At 40.8% G+C, this 26,985-nt stretch overlaps 1 protein-coding gene and 1 non-coding gene across 2 annotated transcripts in view; both read right to left on the minus strand.

Moving 5' to 3' along the window:
* The window catches only part of FAM155A (family with sequence similarity 155 member A), a 431,009-nt gene that overhangs the window by 218,959 nt on the left and 185,065 nt on the right, over nt 1-26,985 (minus strand). The gene's annotated exons all lie outside the window — the stretch shown is intronic.
* On the minus strand, nt 6,799-6,936 carry LOC119939901. Its single transcript, XR_005454854.1, has one exon. It is a non-coding gene; the product is annotated as a small nucleolar RNA SNORA7 (small nucleolar RNA).

The raw sequence follows: 26,985 nt of genomic DNA on the forward strand, positions 1-26,985 counted from the left end.
TCTCCTAACTGTGCTTCATTGTGTCTTTAAATATCTTTCTGTAGTCTCTGATTATGCATATCAAGGACGTGGTTTTGAGCAGATTAAATGTGATTCTGTGGTAATGATCAGAGTTTGTTTTTTTTAATTCAGAAACAATGAGGTTTAAATTTGAAAAGGAAGCCCCATTTTGGGTCTTATTTTTCTTTTCTTTTTAATGATTCCCTGGTCATGGGGTTACCTAAAAGTAATCCAGAGGACGGGAGGAGTGGGGAGCATTAATTCTTCTGACCTGAGAGGAGAGTAATGGAAGAAAGGCCAGCAATCAATCAGTTAATGGAATTTGTTGAGCACGATAGTGATGAGGACTTGGCAGTGGCAATGTTAAGGCTTGCACTGCTGGAACTCTCCTATGGTGTGGATCCTTGGATATTGGAAGGGCTGGAAAACCGTGGGAGTCTTTGCATTCAGCCCCAGATAGTCAGTCCTGTTCTCTTTCATCAACTTTCTGGACCCCAGGGGCCAGCCCTGTCATCTCAGCTTTCAAGTTAGGAGGGAAGAAAAAGAAAGAAAGGCAAAAGGGAAGAAAGAGAAAGAAAGGCTGAAAGGAAGGAAAGAGGGGTCCCTGTGTGGAGATAGGAGTGGAAAGGATCAGGGATAGGAGAGGAGGGAGCAGCAGCAAACAACAGACTTGACTCAATCTGAGTTGAGCTACAGGAGGATGGTGGGTGGAGAGTCACAACCATAGTTCTAATAAAAGAACTAGGGTAGAAATGGGAATAAAATTGGATAAAACCTGAAAAATCTACTCCTTATACTCCTTATAAATGTACTATTTCTGTTCACTAAAAAGCACCAATATCATCCATTCTCTTCACGATCTGAGAAAATGCAATACCAGTAATAATTGAAGGATTTAAGTGATTAGCACAGAGAGGGCACAGAGAAGTTAAGACACTTGCCCAAAGTCACACAGCAGGAAAGTGGTGGAACCGGCATTCAAACCCAGGTCCTCTGAGTCCCAGGCCAATACTCTTTCCACCAGGCCACCCTGCTTCCCAATGTACTTTGATGAGCCTGAACTCAATGCTGGCCCACTGACTCCCATTTCAGGCTTGGATTCTTGCTCATTCTATTTGCCTTTTATATTAATTTTTTCATATATGCACATATATGTGGGATATCTGCATGCCAGGTATTGAGTATGCTCACAACATATGTGTTCATACTAGCAGGTTCACAAGATCAAGGCAACAAAAACAGAAAAAACAAACCTAATAATTCTGAAACATCATTTTTAGAAGATCGTGGGTACCTCGAGTTGGTAATAATAATGACGGCATTTATTAAGTGCTTACTATGTGCACAGCACTGTTCTAAGCGCTGGGGAGGTTACAAGGTGATCAAGTTGTCCCATGGGGGACTCACAGTCTTAATCCCCATTTTATAGATGAGGGAACTGAGGCACAGAGAAGTTAAGTGACTTGCCCAGAGTCACACAGCTGACAGTTTGCAGAGCTAGGATTTGAACCCATGACCTCTGGCTCCAAAGTCCATGCTCTTTCCACTGAGACACTGCTTCTCTAGATGGTCACCTACGGCTATGCTTAAAAAGGGCACTGAACCTTCCAAAGGAAAGATAATGGATCGCTCTGGCACTTAAAGAGCACATTAAAAAGAAAAAAATAGAATGATAAAATGCCATCTATTCCCCCCAAGATTGTGAATAAGGTACACTTCACCCTTTAAACAATCACAAAATTTATCACTTCTGTGACAAATAACCCAAAGCAATGCATTGCCACCTGCACTGTAGTTAATGAATATTTTGTGGAAAACATCATGATTTATAGGATAAATTACAAAGAAATAATGGGATAATTTCCTATCCTATCAATTGTATCTAATGAAAGTGCCACTCAAGGTTTCTAGGTACTGCAGATCAAACTGAATGGATTGCTCAACTTTCAGAGTTAAAAGAAAGAAATTCCTGGTCCAAGAGACTTTTCAATAGCATCACTAAAATATGAATATTTTAAAGTTAGAATGTGGAGGCATCATATTAACTCTGTAATCACTACTTCTTTTTTGAGTAAATCTCATGTATTCAAAGGTCACTTGAACTGCCTGTAACCCCTAAGACTGGACTTTAGAATCTGCACTGAAGCCCACAAGTAGACATTGCATTTTAATGATTAAATTCAGAATAATAAAATTAACCAAGGTCCCTCTACACAGGGCATGTGCTAATTGTGGGAGGCTAATTGTGGGCTTTTGATTCCATGTTCAACATAGTGTCTTCAGCCCATTTCATTTGACTTTTTGTAGATTTAGAAGGCCTCTTTGCAAATTTTCTCCCAATTGTGAGTGTTCTGAAGAGGAAGGCAGGACAATATTCTTTCTTCAACTCAAACAAGCAATCACTAAATAAATAACATTTATTAGATGTCTTCTGCTTTAATTGCATGGGAGATAGAATGAGGTCCATCTAAGCCCTGCTCCTCAACCTGTCTGGTGTGTGACTTTGGGCAAGTCATTTAATTTATCTGTGCCTCGGTTACCTCACCTGTTAAGGTCAGGGAACTTTGTCTGACCTGATTATCTTGTATCTACTACCCCATTGCTTTGAACAGAGCCTGGCACATGGTAAGTGCTTGAGAATACCATAAAAAAAGAGGAGTATATGGAATATGTCACCTTGAGAGATGAGGGCAGGTGAGGAAAATGCTTTTCGTGAGCCTCCCGAGGAAAAAGAAGGAACAAAGAAGCAGCAGTCAAAAAGGCCAACCAAATCCTAGACAACGACATTCAATCATTTTAAATTCATCAATTGATTATAGTGGACAGAAACCAAAAGGAACGGTTGGGGTACTGTATAAATAAAAATCTCATAAAACCACCACCTTGAAATTGCATGCATTTCTGGCTACCAATATTAGGAATGCTATAGTAGTCAGAAAGGGGTCAGAGAAAGGCAAGCAGGATGAAAAGATGATGAAAAAGCAGCTGTTTTAGCTATAAAAAGAGATTAGGACACTTCAGGAATGATTTGGGTTAAAAAAAAACATGATCTACCCATGATTTGTTCATGATGGCTCCATAAATAGGGCTTCTAAGATACTGTGTGTGCCAAACCTTGCTTACTGTCTCTTCTGCAGGGACAGGGTATAGCCCTGTTCAAATACGCTCTAGGAAAATCCTTTCATAATTATGGGACTTTAGTGCTTACTATATGCCAAGCACTGTGCTCAGATCAGACACAGACCCTGTCCCACATGGGACTCCCACTCTAAGGAAGTTGTACAGATGAGTTCACTACTGGACACAAATTGAGTAGTAAAACACAAAGTTGGCGAGATGCTGGATTCTTCAAAAAAAACAATTCCCAGATTTTAGGACAAAAGACTGTACTAAGTAAACTGAGGATTAAACTTGCTTCCTTTCAGAGAAGCAGCGTGACTCAGTGGAAAGAGCATGGGCTTGGGTGTCAGAGGTCATGGGTTCAAATCCCAGCTCTGCTGCTTGTCAGCTGTGTGACTTTGGGCAAGTCACTCAACTTCTCTGTGCCTCAGTTACCTCATCTGGAAAATGGGGATTAAGATTGTGAACCACACTTGGGACAACCTGATCGCCTTGTATCCTTCCCAGCACTTAGAACAGTGCTTTGCACATAGTAAGTGCTTAACAAATATCAAAATTATTATTATTATTAATTCCCTAGGGACAAAATTAGTAATCATTTAATGCTAAAAATAAAAATGAGTTAAAATTTTTATTGTCTAAATTTTCTAATGTAACATGCGACGTTTAATTTGGAAAAAGTAACTACATAAATTTGTATAGATTTACAAAGACTTTTAGTGAGCTTTGGCTTTCAGTATATCACTTTAAGGAGGGTGGTCTTTGCTTAGTGTAATCTCTTTCAGTGTGAGAAGAACAGATAATTCTCATGGAAATATTGTGTTCCATTATTCCCTTAACAGGTGTTAATTCATCTGTAAATTCTATCTTTACAAGAGAGTTTGATCCAGAATATGGTAAAAAGTGTAATTGAAGAAAACTAACAAGAATTTCTTATTCCCCATGTAAAAGTGATTTTGTGTTATGAGTATGTAAAATGAATGAGATGTAACACTTGATTATCCTTTAGCATAATTAATTAGTGGAACTGATTTATTTAGGGCTTGGGGTGCATTTCCATTCCACCACATGGGGATTTATGATTAAAAAATGGATGGAAGTGACTTCCATGTAACTCTATGCTGCAAGAATATGTATATAATGATGTTGCCTCCATTCACAATACATACCATTTGGTCTGAAGGCCACAGTAGTAAATTGTGAATCACAAGATCTAGGTTCTAGTCTGCTGCTCTCACTGACTCATGTGGGCCCCAGCTGAACCACATAACCTCTATATACCTTAGTCACATCTGTTATTCTAGAAATACAAGAGGAATCAGGATGTAAGAAACACCATTAACTGAGTAAGATCAATGGACCAATCAGCGTTTGACATTAATCACAATGCTCAGGGACGCTTTTGGCATCCCTACAATCCTTCCTATCTCCCTAACTTTATGGGAAAGATTATCCATGAATGTATACTAATTCCTTTTGAAACTACTGATATTTTCTGTACGAAAAACTTTCTAGGCTAACACATTCTATTGTGTGGATTGCTTTCTTCGCTTTATTTTGAATTTATTATCCATTTAAGACTCAATGGTTGCTCTTTGTCTGGCATGATGCTACCGGCTGAACAACAATGCCATGTTCATTCTGTCCGCATATTTCATGGTTCTGCAGACAGCAATCTTGTGTCCTTTTAGGCCATGACTTTCCTGGAATTTCCAGACAGACAGAGGAGTTCTAATACTTTAAATTTATCTTCATACAGAAGATCATTTCTCCAGTTAAGTCTGCTGTGCTTCTCTGAACCTTCCTCAGCTCTATTCTTGACCTTCCTAAGGAGTGGAAAGGGGAACTGCAAGCCATAGCTGAAGCATAGGTATAGGATGGTTTAAATAGTGCCAAACCTCTGCTTCTTTTTAATATTCCCTTCCTGATGATGCCCACTGATGATTCCTTAATCGATCAAAAGTGTACATTGAGGGCTTATTGTGTGCAGAACACTGTGTTAAGCACTCAGAAAGGTACAATACAACAATGTGGCTAGAATATTCTCTGCCCTTAAGGAGATTACAGTCCAGATGATTTTTATTCCCTTTGTATCTATGAGCTTATCATCATAAAATTGTAATTAGATTATTTCCCCACTAGGTTCATTATCTATGATGGACATGTACCAAATTGTTGAAAAGAGTCAAAAACACTATCATTCTAAGCATTGGGAGTTAAATTATAAAGCAACTGTCATTTGCTGCAGGAGTGGGTGAAAGGTCAAAAATCGTTTTCAGTCGATGAATGGAACCTGATAGCACCTCCAGCTGTCTTCTTGCCATATTGATTTTCCCAATAGAGAATTACCATTCCTCCTTTTTTCCTCTGCAAGGGATTCCTCACCTCTTACTTCTCTTCATCTAACGCAGTAATCTCCCTTGAACCCCAACTAGGATTTCAAGAGTTAACAAAGTGCAGAGGTTAGAGTAGAGAAAGACTCAACCCTACTGAATGTAATGAATATTTTATTGTTTCTATTAAATATTAAATTCAAACCTCTAGCCTGAATAAGATCTTGGAAAAGAAGCAAGAAGGTCCAGTCCAACCTAATGTTATAAAATGTTATAATCCAAAAGAGGTTCAATAGACACTTTAGTATGTATTCTGATGCATGGGGCAGCAGCGTGGCTCAGTGGAAAGAGGACGGGCTTTGTAGTCAGAGGTTCAAATCCCCACTCCGCCAATTGTAAGCTGTGTGACTTTGGGCAAGTTACTTAACTTCTCTGGGCCTCAGTTACCTCATCTGTAAAATGGGGATTAAGACTGTGAGCCCCCCGTGAGACAACCTTATCACCTTGTAACCGCCCCAGCGCTTAGAACAGTTCTTTGCATATAGTAAGTGCTTAATAAATGCCATCATTATTATCATTAGTAGTAGTAATATTATGCTTAAATAGGGCATGTGATTCTTGACTCAAAATAGGAAGTGGTTATTTTTGTCGTTCCTTTTCTGTTATTCCAAGTTTTTTCAATTTATCCTGAAGTGTATTTACATCGTTTACCTAATACCAGTTCCCTGTAAGTCTATTTGCTCTCTTTAATTCTCATCATTTCTATTTATGCCCTTACTCTCTAACTCCTTGGGTTTGCCCCTCTTTTAGATTATAAACTCCTCCAGCAGTAGGAAGAGTAATTGTATTTACTGAGCATGTACTGACTGCAGCCCACTGTACTTAGCACTTACAACAGAAGCAGCATGGCCTACAGGATGGAGACAGGCCATGGGTTTGGAGTAGGCAAAATGGGTTCTAAACTTTTCTTCTATGTGACCCTGGACAAGTCGTTTAACTTGCCTGTGCCTCAGTTATCTCATTTTTAAAATGGAGATTAAGACTGTGAGCTCCATGTGGGTCATGGACTGTGTACAACCTGATTAGCTTATGTCTACTAAAGTGCTTAGTACCATGACTGACACATCTTATGCTGTCGAGTAGTTTCCAACCCATAGCGACACCATGGGCGCATCTGTCACAGAACACCCCATTCTCCATTTGCAATGATTCCGGTAGTGTATCCATAGAGTTTTCTTGGAAAAATACAGAAGTGGTTTGCCATTGCTGCTTTCCACACAGTAAACTCGAGTCTCCGCCCTCGACTCTCTCCCATATCACTGGTGCCCAGCACAGGTGAGTTTTGACTTGTAGCAGATTGCCTTCCACTCTCTAGCCACTGCCCAAGCTAGGAATGGAATGGGCAGGCCTCTGCTTGACTCTCCCTCCCATAGCCGAGACTGGTAGAGTACTGGAAACTCTCCAGGTGTGACCCTTAGAGGAAAAATGCTTAGTACCATTGTAAAAAATGTGTGGCACATGCCATACCCAGTAGGAGATGTTACTATACTGGAGTAAACTTAGAAATTGAAATTCAGAGGTGTGAAGGGTATGAGCTGATATGTAAGATAGAGCAAGGTTACAGGAAGTTTTGGGATCAGAGGTAAGGATTTATTTTTTGATCCGGTGGTATATGGGTGGTTAATGGACATTTTATAGGGTGGAAAGACACGCTGAGTGACACTAGAGAAGATCAACTGGGCAGTTGCATGGAATGTGGTCAGAAGGAGAGGGGCAGGGAGAAAATGAGGAGATTACTATCACTGTATTACTAATACTATTGTCTAGCCCCAGTGTGACCAGTACTTGATCCATGGAGCTGGTTATTTGGATGAAGAGAAAAGAGTAGATCCAGGGAATATTTTGGAGGAGAAATGTGAATGAATTGAATACAGTGAGCAGTTGAGGATGATATTAAGGGGAGGGCTACTGGGTCAGGAATGGTGGTTGAGCTCTCAACAAAGGAGGGAAGAACTTAGGTGGGAAGATGAGAAGTTCTGTTTGGGAAATATTGGGTGTGAAGTACTGGTGGGTCATCCAGACGGAAATGGTACGGTTTCAGAATGGGTGAGAGTAGAAGTCCTAGTGGATTTGTGTATGCTGAAATTGGCCACCCTTAAGCAAAGGTAAAACAGACTTTTTAGTGACACAGTAAAATGTAATACTCAGTATTATACGTAACATTAGGGTAGTAGGGACAGAGTTGTAGATCATGTCTACCAATGCTATGCACAAAGTAAACACTGAGTAAATATCACTTCTTGACTGACTGTAGCATTCAGACCAGTCTGCTTGTAAATTAATCCAGAAAGAGCAGAGATTTCAGGAAGAAAGGGAATCCACGAGGCAGATTCCTGAAGAGTGAGAATTCGGCCAATGCTAAATGCATACTGAGGCAAAAGATAATTTTCATCTACACACAGTAAGAAAAGGAGCTCTGGTCTTTTCAGGTATGCATTGTCATCATCAATCAATCAATCAATCAGTCATACTTACTGAGCATTTACAGGGTTCACGGCAATCAATCATATTAAACACTTACTGTGTACAGACCACTGTACAAAGTGCTTGGGAGAGCACAATATAATAAAGTTGGCAGGCAGAGTCCCTACCCATAGTGATTTTAACTCCTAGTCTTACATCATCATCAACTGCAGTTGGATTTTGGCTTTACCTATGTAGAGCTCAATATTTAGTTTCTGGAGAACATCTAGTAGAATGGAAGATGTAATCTCTGACCTTAGAGAGGTTATCTGGTTTTATAGGATCTTACTTTTGGTAGAGTGGTAGTTTCTCACTGTTCGAGAATCAGCGTGGCCTACCGGATAGAGCACAGGCCTGAGAGTCTGAAGTACCTGGGTCTCAGCTCCACCCCTTAATAATAATAATAATAATGATGATAATAATAATGGCATTTGTTAAGCACTTACTATGTGTAAAGCACTGTTCTAAGCCCTGGGGGGATACAAGGTGATCAGGTTGTCCCGCGCGGGGCTCACAGTCATCATCCCCATTTTACAGATGAGGTAACTAAGGCTCTGAGAAGTTAAGTGACTTGCCCAAGGTCACACAGCAGACATGTGGTGGAGCTGGGATTCAAAGCCATTACCTCTGACTCCAAAGCCCGTGCTGTTTCCACTGAGCCACACTGCTTCTCTATTGACCCCTTGTCTGCTGTGTGACCTTGGGCAAGTCACTTAAATTTTCTGGGCTTCGATACCTCACGGGATTAAGACGGTGAGTCCCATGTGGGAAGGGGACTGTGTCCATTCTGATTAGCTTGTTATCTACCCAGTGCTTGGCACACACATAATACCATAAAATTAATAATAATAAATAAATAACATCTTCTTCAATGTTGAAGGCCAGCTAATTGCCTAACAAATAAGACTGCCTTAATCCAAAGCAAATCTCTGTGGCAAATACCCTTAACTTTCCCTCAGTATTCACAACCCAAGTGATCAAATGAAATTGGCCAATGTTTTAAGGTTATTTCTCAAATATTGACCTTTAAAGGAATGTCAGATTTTGATAATGTTGTCCTTTCAGTTTTGAAAGGGAAAATAGTCTTTAAAATGAAAAATTATTCAAATTTATTCTGCCAATTTCTAAAAATGACAACGGTATGGGACATGGCTTTATAACACCTGGCAAATGATCTGCAGTTAAATTCACTGGTAGGATTCTTATGACCTTCTAGTCAATACTTGGACTAGTTTTTCCTCAGCAACTTTTTAAAACAACAGTGGGAAGTTTCAGTCTCACTCTTGAAGAGCAACGATTTCAAGTACCAGTATCATAATTATTGAAACATACTCAAACAGTCTGCAGTTCAAACTGGACGGCTTGATTTGAGTATACAAATCCTTTTCGACAGCAAAAGCATCATATTAAGAAATCCATAAATCCTCACTGCGTTTGTTTGTCAAAACAATTTCAACAGCAGTCTGTTAACATTCCCCCGTCAAATTAACGTTAGAGACATCTAATGGACTTCTTTGTTATTTACAAGAATATTAAATGAATTAAGTGGCTCTGACATCTACTTGCAAAAAACAAAAATGAAAGGCAAGATTTACGTTTCTTTCCCCTAACCAACCTGGAGCATTCAATAACCTTAACAAATTCACTGCAATTAATTCTTTGCCTGCCAAGGAGTGAATAGGAGAATATCATTAAACCTGTATGAGGAAGACTCTCAAGTTTCAAGAGAAAATCAAGCAGCTTGTGCTGCTTTAATCATTCTCTATTCTGCAGAGGCTACTGCAAATTCTGGTGTGTTAGAATCATATTTTCTCCTCTCCTGATCTAATAGCAATCATTTTCTTATTATTTTCAATATCATATCAAGGTTACACCATTTCCTCCTTCCTATCTTCTCTCTCTTTCCTTGAAGACTTCCTTTTTGCCTTAAGGAAAAGTGAGAGCTTTAAATCATGTTTTTAGGGGTAGATGAGAAAATCCGCTTGGATCAAATTAAAGACTTCTGAATGGAAAATCAGAATGGAATTTCCTTTCATAATTCCCTTATGCTCCTAGATCTATGAGGAGAGAGAAGTGGGTGGAGGGACAGGATGAAAAAGAACCTGGGGCCTGGGAGAGTTTGAATTTTGTTGTGATCTCAAGGCCCACCTGCCTAGGTTGTGGGACAAGGAGGGGGACAAAGACAGGACGATATCAGGAAGCAGCCCCTCTCCATTTTCCTATGTGTGTGTGTGTGTATGTCTTCTTTGAATGTGCTTTGAATACACTTAGAATATGTACCATTGAGAAGATGAGGAGTGGAAAAGAATGAACAGCAATTAGGCTGGTGAGGAGGAAAGTGAGTCTTGATCACAATTATTTTTCCAACAGTTGACCAGTTTCCTCAGTTTACCATTATCACTAAGTCTCTTGTGTAACCCCAGTTCTGGACTGTGGAAAGGTTATGTCACGCTTAATTTGTAAGTAAAAGAGAGCTAGTTAGTGTTCAAGCAAGTGTGTATTTAACGCATTACCATCTGTATGTAGTGACTTTGAATGTGTGGTAGCATTGCTGCCATGATTACAAATGACCATAATACTTCAGCACATTTCAAAACAATTTGAAAAAGTAGCCTACTAGCATAAAATGGTGCAAGAACTGAGGATTATCAGCATTTAAAATTGCTTAGAAACCTATTTTTTTAACTTCATAGCTTGAGGGCAGGAATTGTCTATTAATTATATCCTACTCTCCCAAATGCTTAGTTTAGTGTTTTACGAACAGTTGTTAAATAAACTCTATTGATTGATTGATAACTCGAATGGCCAATAAATGATGTTGAGACTAAGTGATGTCCTTTCAAGATATGTCTGGCAAAATCTGACAAAGTAAGCTTTGGACACAACCACACAAAATTACAAGGGCTTTTACATCATACTTGTTAAGCACTTACTGTTTGCCAAGCACTCTACTAAACTCTGGGGTAGCTACAAGATAATTAGATTGGGCACAGTCTCTGCCCCACGTGGGACTCACAGTCTAAACAGGGAGGAATAGCATTTAATCCCCAATCACTCAGTCACACTTATTGAGCATTACTGTCTGCAGAGCACTGTACTACACACTTGGGAGAGTACAATGTAACAGAATTGGTAGACATGGTCCCTGCCTTCAACAAGCTAACAGTTTGGAGATGAGCTTACAATTTTACCAAAGACGATACTGAGGCAGAGAGAATTTAGGTGACTTGCCCAAGGTAACACAGCTGAAAAGTGATGGAACTGCATTTAGAACCCAGGTCTTTGGCTCCCAGGCCCCAGTTCTTTCCATTAAGCCATGCTGCTTCTCACACTAGTAGTAGTAGCAACACTGAAACACAGTAAAGGACCTGACAAAGGCAAGCTCACAGAAAGAGCTTGCGGATACACTATTTTCAGGTTTTTACTTTTCATTCACCCTATGGCTCTGAGATTTTAGTCTGCGCAAAGGAAAAGCAATCAATATTTCCTTCCTGGGTCTCATACCATGAAACCACTTGACTCAAATTCACTGAAGTCCTGATTCCGGGATTATTTACATATTTTATAACATGAAACTAATTCCATTAGCATTTTTGAAGGCCTAATTTATCATCTTACTTTAAACAGAGATGACTGCTTCATGCATTCAGTTGTAATTACATACAAAGGGCTTCTAAAAATGTTTTGTGTACTGCTTGTCCACTGGAGAAGTGATCAAAGGATAATCTATATCCTTCATATAAAAATATATTTGCATCTCAGAAAAGTATATGGGACCTTTATGTATTGTTGATTTATCTTAAAGATTAAACCTTCTCGTCTTGGCCAAATGATATCAAATGCCTTGCCAGAAAATGTTATCGCCTATTTTGAGACTTCTTACATTATGCAGACCTAATTCTTATCCAGTTCTTCATATTTTTAATCCCTTCCTTATGTGGATGAAATTTAAGGAGTGTATAGGGTGTATGAAATGTGTTGTATAAAAGTATATGTGATGCAAATATAAGACTAATAATAATTATGGTATCAGTTATGCACTCACTGTGTACCAAGTAAGAACTGGGGTAGATACAAAATAATCGGGTCCCAAACAGGGCTCATAGTCTAAGTAGGAGGAAGAACAGATACTGAATCCTCATCACTCAATCATTCATATTATGGTCACATTTTTTCATTATTATTATTACATTTGTTAAGTGCTTACTATGAGTTTTAAGCACTGGGATAGGTACAAGTTAATCAGGTTGGACAAAGTCCCTCTCCCACATGAGGCTCATGGTCTAAAGTAGGAGGGAGAACAGGTATTTAATCCCTATTTCACAGTTAAAGGATTTGAGGCACAGAGAAGTTGTGACTTGCCAAGGTCACACAGCAAGAATTTAGTAGAGTCAAAATTAGAAGCCAGGTCCTCTGATTTCCAGGCTTGTGCTCTTTCAACAAAGCCATTCTGCCACACAATTTTAATATTTTATCAAATAAAGCCAAAGTTCTGAAGAACTAAAACCTAAAATCTAAAATCCTTGGCTACAAATCAAAGTGTCAGGAAGGCAGGGCTCATGTCTCGTAATACTATTGGTAGCCTCTATTTCCCCACTCCACTACCTTACTCTGATAATTCATCCTGAGCTACTTCCTGAATAACAAATTCTGTTTACCCATTTACCATCTTCTGAGTGTACTGTACACTCCTAAGCACTTAGTATAGTGCTCTGCACATAGTAATTGCTCAATAAATATGATTAATTGATTGACCATTTGAAAAGGTATTTCATTGTATTGAAGACCTACCACCTCCAGGCTTCAGTGGTTGCCTTACCCACTTTCACATCTATGTGGACTTGGCTGTATATCCTTTAAGTATTTTGATACCCTAGTGCCTGAGTAAATATTCTTATACTCTTCTATGTCCTTTATCTGCAATCTATTTTAATGCCTGTCTACCACTTTGGACAGTAAGCTTCTTGCGGGCAGAGATTGCATCTACCAACTCTACTGTACTGTACTTTTTCATTCCTTCACTTATTCAATCATACTCATTGAGCACTTACGGTGTGCAGAGCACTACACTAAGCTTGGAAAGTACAATACAGCAATAAAGAGAGACAATCCCTGCCCCCAATGGGCTTTTCCAAATGTTTGCCACAGTGTTCTGAACATATTAACTAATCAGTAAATACTGTTAAATGATTTACAGTCCTCTCATTCTGATGTTCTGGGATTTGTGAAGATCAACTGTGAACTAGTTCTGCCCCTACACTACTTAATTTTATGAACTTAAATCCTATCTCCTCAGCCTTCACCTGTCCAGACTAGGATCCACTTCTCTTCCACTATTTTTAGGTGGAAGATTTATCTTACTGAACATCTTTGCTGTTTGTTCATCTCTTTACCATCTCCAGTTTTATCACAATCTTCCTAGGATACTGTGACCACAAATGCATGTAATATTCCAGCTGTAACCATAGGGTGCATCAGGGTTTCCACAGAGTGGCAAAACTGGGCCTTTATTCTGTGTTTAATCCCCTTCCTGGTTGAATTGGCCATCTTGATTTCAGCGGGCAATTAATGAATTAAAAGGCAGCATGTATGTCGGAAGTCAAAAATCATATTTCAAAAAATACCATTGTTGATACCGACATTTCAATACCAATAGCTAAAGCATATTCTGAAAATGAAGAATTCAAACAGAATTCTAAATAAGGTAAATGGCTATTTTTGATCACTAAGTATGCTGGCAGATAACACTAGCAAACTGACTAATTCTGGTACACTCTGCCTCCTTTAGCCTACGAGGTTAAATTCTACAGCTCTACTTTAAGGAAAACTCATTTTAGAATCTTCCCCTTGTGTCCAACACCGCAAGCATGGGCACCATCATTTCTTTCAACCCTGAGATGTGTGTTGTCTGAAGGATGTTCCCTAATTCTGTCGAGCAGAACTGAGTGTTTGTTGAAACTCGAAAAGGATGACTCCTAGATTATAAACCACGTTGTCGTGATGTTATCTATGCCAGAGCAAGGATGTTTAGAGAGAAGCAGCAGGGTGTACTGGATAGAGCATGAGCCTGGCAGTCGGTCCTGGGTTCCAATCCTGGCTCCACCACTTGTCTGCTGTGTGGCCTTGGGCAAGTCACTTCACTTCTCTACCTCATCTGTAAAATGGGGATTGAGACTGTGAGCCCCACGTGGGACAGGGAGTGTATCCTACCCAATTTGCTTGTATCTACGCCAGCACTTCATACAGTGCCTGGCACATAATAAGCACTTAACAAACACCATATAGTGAATCCAAGCTTCTGGTGCCTATAGTTCCATGCCAAACCTCTGGAACCCTCACGGCATGAATTCTCCTTCTGTTCCAGTTAGGCAGCACTTCAGGGGTCTGCGGTCTTTGTCCACATCAGGATGAACAGAGACAGAGGCAGGGAGGGGTGCAGTGACCATAGTCCAGTGTTGCTTTTTAGGCTATCTCTGCCAACCACTGCCAAACCTTTGCGTCTGGGTCTCCGGTGGAGGAATCTGGCTCCTAACTGAGTAGAAAGCAGGATAGCCGTGACCCAATGCCTAAAAAGGTAGTCAGTCAATTTCTTGGGCCCATCTGTGGGACACTTCTTACTGTGGCTTACTCATGCTTCCCTTCTCCTCTGTCTCTCTCCCAGGAGTGGAGTAGGATCATTTTCTGGATCATCTCCCATTTCTCCACATTCCTCATTTTATACCCAAAATATTATTGAATAATAATTTTCCATTTACCTCTCTCCTACATCAAACAATGCTTGAAATACTCTTACAGATGGTATAGTGACAAGATATTTAGGGAGGAGTGTTTATCATTTGCAGAGCACTATGCTAAGCACTATCATATTTACTCAGTCATATTTATTGAGCACTTACTATGTGCAAAGCACTGTACTAAGAACTAGGGAGAGTACAAAAGAACAATAAACAGATACATTCCCTGCCCACAGTGAACTCACAGTCTAGAGCTGGGGAGACTACAATAAAATAAGCAGACATGATATCTGCCTTCAGTGAGTTTACACTCAAATGGACTGTAAGCGTAATAATGTTGCTATGTAGTTGAACTCTCAGGACAGTGCAACTATCCCACTCTTTTGCTATGGCTGTGAAAATGAAAACATTGCCGAATATAGTGTAGACATCTTAACCTGTTCAAGGCAAAGACAGAACATTCAGTAATAATAATAATAATAATTATGGTATTTGTTAAGTGCTTACTATGTGCCACACACTGTTCTAATCCCTGAGTAATCCAGTGATTCTCTTTTGTCACAAAGTCCTCCTGACTTTTTCTCATTTTCAGTTTGACAACCATTTGAAAGTGTTTTCTGGATCTGTTGTAACTTAATGACTCCCCCGAAGGAAGATCCCAAAGACACACAGAAAAAAGACCTTTAACAATGAACTTAAAATACAGACATTTGAAACCTCCAAACTATGAAACCCTTGAACAGTTAGAACTTCCTCGACCACTCACAATGTTCAGAGCACTGCAGAATCTACTGTTGAGAGGAGTTGAGAGATGTTCAGCCACGGTATCCCACTTGGCATCCTAGGGAAGACTTAAAGACTGGTATAGTGGGTGCAAACTTCACACACAATGACACTGAACAAACCTGATGAGAGCATAGCAGGCTGAGATGGCTCATAATAGATATATATCATTCCCTGGCCAAAGACTGTTTGATACCACATCCAACAATATTGTAGTACATTCCTTAACTCCTAGGGCAAGAGAATGGCAATGGTTCCACATAGTTCATTACCCGCTCTTCCTTCTACTAGACTGTGAGCCCACAGGACTGTGTCTGACCCGAACTTGTATCAACCTTAATCTTAAAACAGTGCTTGGCACATAGTGAGCACTTAAGAAATGCCACAATTATTAATTATTAGTATTATTAATCCATCGCCACTATTGAAAAACAACTGAAGTCCATAGCTTATGACAGTGGGGTTCTGGTCATCCAAACAGCTGCTCTATGATGATCTGACTTTGGGAAACTAAAAGTGAGGAAAAGAAAGAAAATGTCTTAAGGATATGGTAAAATGAAGCCTCTGAAAATGTCACATTTCTACTGAAAATGGGAGACAGTTATTGCAGCTAGACCACACTGGAACACAGTAATCAGGACAAAAGAAACTCTTTTTGGTTCCTGAAGATCACATGTCAAGGAATCAAAAATGAAAACATCATCCGATTTGTACTTCCCAAGCGCTCAGTATTGTGCTCCGCACTTGGTAAGCATTCAATAAATACGATTGAAGGAATGAGGGACTGCAAACCACAAATATGAAGACACATAGATCAGAATTTGTCTATACACTTTAAACCACACACATGTCTAGGTTACCATTAGTGGTCATTAGTGGAATCTTCGTCTTGAACAAAGGACAGTTATAAATATGCTGTTTAGGAAATGCTCATAAAGAAAATTTAGCCATAGTCTGGCATACCCTAATTTTTTTTTTCTCCCAGTTCCCTTGTTCCGTCATCCGTGCATGCCACCACACTTCAAGGTGATTTCTACTACACCAAGGGCAAACACACATTTAAACCACATCAATCCATTTTTAAGCTGCAGCATGCACCCACAGAACCAAGAAGAAACACACAGAATCAGTTAACAAGGTGCATTTTCAATAAAGAATCTCCACTGCCTAACAAAGAGCCCGGATTTGTGAGGTTAAAGGAAATCCATAGAACCAAATCAAGTCCCCTGCTTCCTGTATGCATTATTTGTTGAAGATTTAATTTGTGTTTGCATTAGATTTTGGATCCCACGGTCCTTCGTAGCTGCTCCACATTCATAATTGCTGCCCACTGTTTTACCAAGTACACTGGGTGGTTCTCTGTATTCAGCAGCATGCGGTATTAAGGCATAATGAAAAATATTGCCATTCATGAAGTAGAGTGAAGGGCTTTGCTCCTGCAGAATGTACAATCAGGCTTATTGCAAGACTAGAATTTCAATGTGCCTGTAGAGTATAGGACAGAATTTCTGAATAGGAAGGTAACTCAAGTATTGACAAGAGGGCTGCTGACCATCTCCCCTGAAACACTGTAGACAGTGTGCTACACGGCATAAAATAGCTGTCCCAAAAAAGGTGCTGAGCAGACGCTAAGCCAATTAGATTATAATTAAGAGAGTTTGTTCTGATAATGTGGGTACAAAGAAAGGGAATGAGTAGGAAAGCAATCACTTAATTTTGGTTGATTGTTGCTATGCCCTATTCATCTCTTTTAACAATAACCAGAAAAAACAATTGATCGTTTAGCTGATTACTTAATTACTTAATTATTCATCCCTTCTCACTGTTAGAACGGGGAAGTAAAGACGATTCTGGTGTCTTTGTGTACACCATTCAGGTTTGTTTAGTGAAGACAAATGTTAGATTTTCAGTTCGAATTATGAAGTAAATTTAGTAGATCAATGGTATTTATTATGTGTCTACTGAGTTCAGGCAACCATATTAAGATCTTGTAAAATAATAATTGTGATATTTCTGAAGTGCTTTTTAAGCACCAAGCATTATGTGCTGAGGGAGACACAAGATAATCAGGTCACACATGGGGCTCACAGTCTAAGCAAGAGGGAGAACAGGTATTGATACCCCATTTTGCAGATAAGGGAACTGAAGCAGATGTTAGTTAAGTGACTTGCCCAGTGACACACAGCAGACAATTGGCAGGGTTGGGAATAAGTCCCCTTAGTCCAAGCCCAGGCTCTTTGCACTAAGTAACACTGCTTCTCAAGTTGTACTTAGAAGACTACAACTAAAGCAAAACATATAATTTTTGCCCTCAGGAAGCTTACAATTTAATGAGGGATGCAGAGAGGGAGAAAAAATATTTAGAAACCCTCCCCACTTAGACTGTAAAACCCAGACGGGACAGGCACTGGGTCCAACATGATTACCTTGCATTTTTTAGTCCTGTGGGTAGCACAGAGTAGGCACTTAAATACCAATCAATGGTATTTATTGAGTGATTATTGTGTGCAGTGCACTGTACTAATCAGTTGGGAAAGCATGAGAAGCAGCGTGGCTCAGTGGAAAGAGCATGGGCTTTGGAGTCAGAGATCATGGGTTCAAATCCTGGCTCCGACAATTGTCAGCTGTGTGACTTTGGGCAAGTCACTTAATTTCTCTGTGTCTCAGTTACCTCATCTAGAAAATGAGGATTGAGACTGTGAGCCCCCAGTGGGACAACCTGATCACCTTGTAACCTCCCCAGCGCTTAGAACAGTGCTTTGCATACAGTAAGCGCTTAATAAATGCCATTGTTATTATTATTATTACAACACAATACAGTTGGTAGGCAGGATCCCTGGCCACATGGAACTTGCAGCTAAATGGGGAGACAGACTTAAAGCGTATTACAGATAGAGGAAATGGCCAAGTGTAAGAGTGAATATGTAGGTCCCGTGGGGTGGAGGGAGGGCTAACTATCAAGTTCTTATGGGGTACAGATCTGAGTGCATACACAATGCAGAAGAGAGAGAGGAGCTGGGAAATGAGGGCTTAGTGAGGAAAGAATTATTGGAGGAGATGGGATTTAGGTAGGGCTTGAAGATGGGGAGAGTGCTGGCTGATCTGTCAGACAGATATGGATGGTGAGGGAATTCTAGGTCAGAGAGAGGATGTTGGCAAGGGCTCAGCAACAGAGTAGATGAGATCAAGGTATAGTTTGACATTAGAGGAGCGGAATGTGCCAATTGGATTTTAGAAGGACATCAGCAAGGTAAGGTAGGAAGAGGAAAGCTGATCAAGAACCATGAAGCAGCATGGCTCACTGGAATCAGAGGTCATGGGTTCAAATCCTGGCTCTGCCAATTGTCAGCTGTGTGACTTTGGGCAAGTCACTTAACTTCTCTGTGCCTCAGTTACCCATCTGTAAAATGGGGATTAAGACTGTGAGCCCACCATGGGACAACCTGAACACCTTGAACCTTCCCAACACTTAGAACAGTGCTTTGCACATAGTAAGTGCTTAATAAATGCCATTAGTACAGTGCTTTGCACATAGTAAGCACTTAATAATTGCCATTAGTACAGTGCTCTGCACACAGTAAGTGCTCAATAAATACGATTGAATGAATGAATCAATAAAAAAAACCCTTAAAGCCAATGCTAAGGAGTTTCTGTTTGATGCAGAGTTGGATTTGCAACTATTATTATTGTTATTGAATAGCAGAAGAAAGAGCAAGGCTAAAATGTTAGAACTAGCAATACATCAGTATGAAATATAATGAATCCTTGAATATGAAATTGCTAATACCTATATTCGTAACTGCTGAACGTTGACAAATATAATAGGCTAAGGATGGCTGTTGAGTGGTTGCTACTTGACCGTTGGGAGTCAGTCAGGCAAGGCGTTTTGAAGGACTTGGGATTTTGGGAGAGCTTTGAAGAAGGGGAAAGCTGTTATCTGGCAGATTTGCAGTAGGAGAATTTTTATCCAGTAGAACAGCATGAGTACGGATTCAGAGGAAGCAGTCAAGAGTGGGATTTCCTCATACAGCTGTCAGAGTGAAGAATGCTAGCTCACAAGAAGTGGGCAGAGAAACAGTTAGGGGAAAGCTGATAACAAGCCTTGAAACCCTTAAGGAATCTTTGCTTCATGCAGAAGGCGGTGGGTAGTTAATTCAGCATGCTTTCCGTCCATCAAAACTGCATGCAGAGCAGTATATTTTCAGTATATATTACTAACTTTGTTTTGCTTCTTCAAATTGCATTGATTCATAATTAAACTGAAAACCTGACAAGCAGTGAACTAGTCAACAAACACTGTATGGCAAAAGGATAAATAAAGGATAAAGTGTAACACAAACACACTTTAAATTTGGGTTCCGTGACTTTTTTGATCATTTAGAATCATCTAGTCCTTTAAGGCTCAATAAATGATAAGGCTTTCAGATCGGTTTGTTCAGGGTCACCTATCCTTTAAAAAATAAAAAGAAAAAAAAAAACCTCTACCTCCTAAGTGGGATGGACAGAAGACTGGAGAAATGAAGGTTTATCTGGGATGGATAGGAATTTAGTAAGGAGCTTTTCTGCCTAATAACGTGAAAATGAATGTCTTCACTTTTCTAAATATCACTCATACAAGACTTTGCTTATTAACTGGGATATATTTTTTAAAAAATTAAAAGTAAAATACTTTGAAACCCTCACCTATAATTCAGTGTTTAATCAGTAGCAACCACACCACCCTTGCAGCCCCACAAGCTTCCAACCTTGATGTCATTCACGACTCTTCTCTGATTTACAGGCTGGTCTTGAGGTCCTACTGGTTCCTTTTCTTTGTCTTCTACCAAGACCTGCTCTTTTCTCTGTATTCTTACTCTCCCAGTTCAAACCTCCCTTGCTTCCTGATTGGATTACTGTTGCAGCATTGTTCCTGGACACCCATCCCCCACCTCTTTAATCTCCATAATACTGTATGTATTATCTTTTTTCAAATGCTAAATCAAATATATCATTCTTCCCCATTCAAAAATTTCCAGTGGCTATCTGCTCCTACTTGTAGCAAATAAAACCTTCAGACTATCAGCTTCAATGTATTTCTGCATTTCCTGTTGCTTATCTGCTCTCCTCTTCTGGTATATCCTGGACCAGGCTCATTGTTAGAAGAAATTGAACCTATCAACCTTCATAGAAGCAAAAACTCCTTACTAGTGGCTTCAAAGCTCTCCATCACCTTGCTCCCTCCTACCTAACCTCCCTTCTCTCCTTCTAAAGCCCAGCCCGCACACCCGGCTCTTCTGCCACTAACCTCCTCACTGTGCCTCATTCTCACCTGTCCCACCATCGACCTCTGGCTCACATCCTACCTCTGGTCTGGAATGCCCTCCCTCCTCACAACCACCAAACTAGCTCTCTTTCCCCCTTCAAAGCCCTACTGAGAGCTCACCTCCTCCAGGAGGCCTTCCCAGACTGAGCCCCCCTTTTCTTCTGCTCCTCCTCCCTCTGCTACCCCCTTCCCCACCCCACAGCACTTGTGTATATTTGTACATATTTCTTATTCTATTTATTTTATTATGTGTATATAACTGTAATTCTATTTATCTATTTTGATCAATCAATCAATCAATCAATCGTATTTATTGAGCGCTTACTATGTGCAGAGCACTGTACTAAGCGCTTGGGAAGTACAAATTGGCAACACATAGAGACAGTCCCTACCCAACAGTGGGCTCACAGTCTAAAAGGGGGAGACAGAGAACAGAACCAAACATACCAACAAAATAAAATAGGATAGAAATGTACAAGTAAAATAAATGAATAAATAAATAGAGTAATAAATATGTACAACCATATATATATGTATATATATATATGTATATATATATATACAGGTGCTGTGGGGAAGGGAAGGAGGTAAGATGGGGGGATGGAGAGGGGGACGAGGGGGAGAGGAGGGAAGGGGCTCAGTCTGGGAAGGCCTCCTGGAGGAGGTGAGCTCTCAGCAGGGCCTTGAAGGGAGGAAGAGAGCTAGCTTGGCGGAGGGGCAGAGGGAGGGCATTCCAGGCCCGGGGGATGACGTGGGCCGGGGGTCGACGGCGGGACAGGCGAGAACGAGGTACAGTGAGGAGATTAGCGGTGGAGGAGCGGAGGTTGCGGGCTGGGCAGTAGAAGGAGAGAAGGGAGGTGAGGTAGGAGGGGGCGAGGTGATGGACAGCCTTGAAGCCCAGGGTGAGGAGTTTCTGACTGATGCGCAGATTGATTGGTAGCCATTGGAGATTTTTGAGGAGGGGAGTAATATGCCCAGAGCGTTTCTGGACAAAGATAATCCGGGCAGCAGCATGAAGTATGGATTGAAGTGGAGAGAGACACGAGGATGGGAGATCAGAGAGAAGGCTGGTGCAGTAGTCCAGACGGGATAGGATGAGAGCTTGAATGAGCAGGGTAGCAGTTGGGATGGAGAGGAAAGGGCGGATCTTGGCAATGTTGCGGAGCTGAGACCGGCAGGTTTTGGTGACGGCTTGGATGTGAGGGGATGCTATTGATGCCTGTCTACTTGTTTTGTTTTGCTGTCCATCTTCCCCTTCTAGACTGTGATCCTGTTGTTGGGTAAGGATTGTCTCTATCTGTTGCCAAATTGTACTTTCCAAGCACTTAAAACAGTGCTTAGTAAGTACGACTGGGAGAATAAACCTACCATCTCTCTCCTTCAACTCTCTCACATCTTTCCCCCTGCTTAGATGACCCCTTTGCAAATCACATCTCTTTCCTTCTTCAAAACATCACATGTCTCAGGAGACAATCCATGATCATTTTCCCCTTTTTCCCAGTCATGCCATTCTATCAATTTCCTCAGCCTTCATGTTTTTTCTGGGTTTTTTTTTTGTTCATTTTGTGTCCCATTTTCATTTAAAATATGTACACATAAATAAGCATTAATCTTCTGGGGGAGATTGAACAAAAATTGACAAATTTACAACATTTAAGAGTGAAATTATAGATAGCTATTAGTATTGTAGAATGCAAATTAAAACTTATCAAAATGTTTTCGAGTGTGTGCATAGTTTTACTTTTAGTTTGGGAGCAGTTTACTTTCTCATAAGAGGTGAAACTGCATAATTACAGTTTCAGAAGTGCTTCAGAAATGTAATAGCTGTTCTTTGAATCATGGTTTCAGGACCAGAGGCTAGAGTCTTAAAATAAAAAATGTGTTATTAATATTCTATAGAAGGGAACAAGCCATTGGCAAGTGAGCAGCTGAAGATGGGAGCCAGGGCAGAAAAGAAGGGTAGGGGGTAAGTGAATTAATGAGGTATGAAGGAACAATATAGGAAGCATAGATGAAGAGGGCAGATTTAGAGAAGATTGGGAGATCTATTGGGCTAAAGTTGGGAAGGATGAGAGAGTGGATGTGGGGAAATTATGGGCAAATGAAATTCAGGGCACATTTGGGGAAGTTCACATCTGATAGGTTCAATTTTGTAGATCAAGCAGATGTCAAGGTCATCAGGGGTAAGAAATTGGGAGGCTGGAGCACTAGGGGTTTTAGAGTGAGTTAAGAAGAATTCAGAGGAAATTAAGTTGGAATATTTGGAACAGGTCATGGGCTTGGACATCAATAAGGAAACAGTATCGAGGCTGTGTAGAGGAGAAGACAGAGTTAACGCAGATGAGGATGAATTTGAGATGATGAGCTAGGGTCTAGTGGATTGAGCACAGTTCTGGGAGTCAAAAGGACTTGGGTTCTAATCCCAGCTCTGCTGCTTGTCTGCTGTGTGACCTTGGGAAAATCATTTAATGTATCTGTGCTTCAGTTACTTCATCTGTAAAATAGGGATTAAGACTGTAAGCCCTATGTGAAACAGAACTTGTATCCAACCTAATTAACTTGTATCTACACCAGCACTTAGTACAGTGCCTGGAACATAGTAAGTGCTTAGCAAATATAAAAAACAACAACTACAACAAAACTCAACAAACAGTACCACGAGTGGTGTATGAGAAACAGCACGGCATAATGGGAAGACTACTGATCTGGGAATCAGAGAACCTGGGCTCTAATTCCAAATCTGCCTATACTGCATGAGCTTGGGTGTGTCCCTTTACTTCTTTGTGGCTTTATTTCCTCATCAGTAGAGATTCAATATCTGTTTTCTCCCTCCTACTTAGACTGTGGGTCCCATGTGGGACAGAATTATTATGTATCTACTCCAGCTCTTAGTATAGCTTATAGTATAGTATAGTATAGTATAGTATATTCAATCTACACTCACTCCCTTGGTGACCTCATTCGCTCCCACGGCTTCAACTATCACCTCTACGCTGATGACACCCAGATCTACATCTCTGCCCCTGCTCTCTCCCCCTCCCTCCAGGCTCGCATCTCCTCCTGCCTTCAGGACATCTCCATCTGGATGTCCGCCCGCCACCTAAAGCTCAACATGTCGAAGACTGAGCTCCTTGTCTTCCCTCCCAAACCTTGTCCTCTCCCTGACTTTCCCATCTCTGTTGACGGCACTACCATCCTTCCCGTCTCACAAGCCCGCAACCTTGGTGTCATCCTCGACTCCGCTCTCTCATTCACCCCTCACATCCAAGCCGTCACCAAAACCTGCCGGTCTCAGCTCCGCAACATTGCCAAGATCCGCCCTTTCCTCTCCATCCAAACCGCTACCCTGCTAATTCAAGCTCTCATCCTATCCCGTCTGGACTACTGCACTAGCCTTCTCTCTGATCTCCCATCCTCGTGTCTCTCTCCACTTCAATCCATACTTCATGCTGCTGCCCGGATTATCTTTGTCCAGAAACGCTCTGGACATATCACTCCCCTCCTCAAAAACCTCCAATGGCTACCGATCAATCTGCGCATCAGGCAGAAACTCCTCACCCTGGGCTTCAAGGCTCTCCATCACCTCGCCCCCTCCTACCTCACCTCCCTTCTCTCCTTCTACTGCCCAGCCCGCACCCTCCGCTCCTCCACCACTAATCTCCTCACTGTACCTCGCTCTCGCCTGTCCCGCCATCGACCCCCGGCCCACGTCATCCCCCGGGCCTGGAATGCCCTCCCTCTGCCCATCCGCCAAGCTAGCTCTCTTCCTCCCTTCAAGGCCCTGCTGAGAGCTCACCTCCTCCAGGAGGCCTTCCCAGATTGAGCCCCTTCTTTCCTCTCCCCCTCGTCCCCCTCTCCATCCCCCCGCCTTACCGCCTTCCCCTCCCCACAGCACCTGTATATATGTATATATGGTTGTACATATTTATTACTCTGTTTATTTATTTATTTATTTATTTTACTTGTACATTTCTATCCTACTTATTTTATTTTGTTGGTATGTTTGGTTCTGTTCTCTGTCTCCCCCTTTTAGACTGTGAGCCCACTATCGGGTAGGGACTGTCTCTATGTGATGCCAATTTGTACTTCCCAAGCGCTTAGTACAGTGCTCTGCACATAGTAAGCGCTCAATAAATACGATTGATTGATTGATTGATTGATTATAGTGCTTAGCACATAAGAAATGCTTAACAAATATTTCTATTAGTATTACCACTATCAGAATTGTGTAGGATAACTGGAGAGAGGAGAAACTGGAGGCAGAAAGACTTAGGAGGCTGCTATGAAAATAATCTAGTCAGGAGATGACAAGAGCTTGAATCAAATTAGTAGGCAGATGACTAGAGAAAGACACACTAGGAAAAATTGTGGAAGGAAAGCAAGTTGAATTTAGTGACAAAGTGAAAAAAGACAGAAAGGAGTCACAGATTACACAAAGATTGCAGTTTCGGAGACTTGGCGGATGCTGATATTGTTGGCTGTGATGGAGGAAAACTGAATTTAAGAGAATAGATGAGGAGTGCTATTTTAGTTTGTTTTTGGAGTTGAATTCAGGATACCAGGAGGATATCTAAGAGGAAAGAAATGCGAGTGGAAAGTATCTGAGAAGCTGAGAGGCTGGGACTAGTGAGGTAGATTTAGGAGTCATCCATTTAGAGGTGATGGGGAACTTTACAGCATATGAATTTTGACTTTTTAACATGAACCTTTCACACTGTTCTCTCCAGAGGTAAGAGTGGTGGAGAAACGGCATGGCTCAGAGGAAAGAGCACGGGTTTAGGAGTCAGAGGTCATGGGTTCAAATCACAGCTCTGCCACTTGTCAGCTGTGTGACTTTGGGCAAGCCACTTAAATTCTCTGTGCCCCAGTTACCTCATCTGTAAAATGGGGATTAAAACTGCAAGCCCCCAGTGGGACACCCTGATAACCTTATAACCTCCCAGTGCTTAGAACAGTGCTTTGCACACAGTAAGCACTTGACAAATACCATCATTATTATTATTATAATTCAACAAATGTGTTTTAATTAATAAGTGCTCAATAAATACAATTGAATAGGATTGACTGAATAAATGAATGAATGGGTGGTTGTCACCCAGAAGAAATGATGGATTGGGAAAACAATTTTAATAGCACCTATGGGGTCGGAGAATGGGAGAGTTAAGTTTAAGGAGATCAGGAAGATATAATGGGAGGGATCATAGGGCTGAGACAGGGTTTGAAGAGTTTCTGATTGGTAGGAGAAGTTACTGAGAAGGATTAACTTGTCCTAGGTTGTAAACCCTGGGTAACTGTTTATAAATTAAAGCCCAGAGATATCTGTGTGTGGGGAACCAGAAATATCAGAGATACACTACCACAGTGGGGACAATTCCAAATCTCAGTAGTCAGCCCTTAGGGTATAGGACTGGCCGTCTGAATTTGGAATGTTTACATGTCTTTGGGGGAACAAATCTGAGTCACAGGACAGTGGCAGCCAACAAATTGGACAATCTCAGATACATCTGTGAGTCCCCTACCCAAGCTGTAAATTTCCCAGCTCACTAGAATCCCGATGGAAACACTAATTCTGGTGACAACGGTGACTTATTTCTCATCACATCAATATAAGCCATTTCCCATTGCTCCTCTGCTTTCATAACAGAGTAAGACCCTGGGCAATGGCATTATTGCATCAACCTGCTTGTATATGGGAGTTTTTTTACTTTGGATTTTATTTGCTACTCAAATCACTTATACTCTATATGGGTTGGATCCCATATTGATTGCAATAACATCATCAATCGTATATATTGAGCGCTTACTATGTGCAGAGCACTGTACTAAGCACTTAACATAGCAACAAACTAATAACTCATGTGAGATAAGTGAACTCAGTTCAACGACAAAGGTAATTTTGTAAATGCTGTTTGTTTTCTGGCAAGGAATACTACATTTACCTGAATTTCAGTTCATTTCTTGAAAGTACATAGTCTAAAGCAAATTTTGGTTGACATCATGAGACACGTTGTTAAGTACCACTGACATGTTGCTCAATACATGAAAGAATACAGAAAATTTTCCTCCACTCTCTGTTATTCCTTGATATAATGAAAAACCATATTATTCACTTCATCTTAGAGAGCAAATTATAGAGACCATGTCTAATCTATAGTTTCAAAAAAAACCTACTTCACTGGTACAAATCCTG

Source organism: Tachyglossus aculeatus, chromosome 17 (genome assembly GCF_015852505.1).
Source record: "Tachyglossus aculeatus isolate mTacAcu1 chromosome 17, mTacAcu1.pri, whole genome shotgun sequence".
NCBI lineage: Eukaryota > Metazoa > Chordata > Mammalia > Monotremata > Tachyglossidae > Tachyglossus > Tachyglossus aculeatus.